General features: G+C 37.2%; 1 long non-coding RNA gene across 1 annotated transcript in view; it reads left to right on the forward strand.

The window, feature by feature from the left end:
- The window catches only part of LOC111084167, a 26488-nt gene that overhangs the window by 7729 nt on the left and 17959 nt on the right, over nt 1–800 (forward strand). The window lies entirely within an intron of this gene.

The raw sequence follows: 800 nt of genomic DNA on the forward strand, positions 1-800 counted from the left end.
CTATTCTGCTAGAAAATAGGTATCCAGAAAACGTCATCAATAAAATTACTTCAAGGAAAATTGCGAGCTTCTCAACTTCCCTAAAATTTGGTCCTAACAAATCTCCTGTTTACTTAAAACTACCATGGATTGGTAACATTTCAACAAAATTTGAAAAACAATTGAAAACGGCCATTACTAAATGTTTTCCTGCAGTGAACCCCTACTGTGCTTATTCCACACGTAAGTTGTTGCCTGTAACACACAAAGATGCGATACCTACCACACAGAAAAGTATGGTTATTTATGAATTCTAGTGCCACTGCGAATGTCGGTACGTAAGTCGTACTTCACAAAGACTGCAGGATAGAATTAAACAGCATGTACCCACATACATAAGAAATAAGAGTGTGAAAGAAAAGAATTTACCATGTCGCTCCTGTAAAACAAAAGTTCTATCACCAAAATGTGAATCAGCGATTGGCCAGCATTTACTAGTGAACCTGACTTGTGCTGACAACTATACGGATAGCATGTATGAAATTATTGTAAATGGTCTGTCAACCTTTCATCTCTATATTTTGGAAGACACCTTTATTAAAACACATAAACCTGTCCTTTGCCGCCAAAAAAGAATTCCTATACAATCTACATATCCTTCAGTGGGTCTGTGACATTTCCTGATTGGCTTAAGGCTATGCCAATCATTGATTACCTTACTGGCCTACGTTGATCTGACTCATTTTATAAGCTGTACTATTTCCTATAGATCATTTTCCAGACGCTTCTGCTATGATTAGTGTCTGGCGAAAAGCTTCAGC

The sequence above is a fragment of the Limulus polyphemus genome, unplaced genomic scaffold, assembly GCF_000517525.1.
Source record: "Limulus polyphemus unplaced genomic scaffold, Limulus_polyphemus-2.1.2 Scaffold149, whole genome shotgun sequence".
NCBI classification, from domain to species: domain Eukaryota; kingdom Metazoa; phylum Arthropoda; class Merostomata; order Xiphosura; family Limulidae; genus Limulus; species Limulus polyphemus.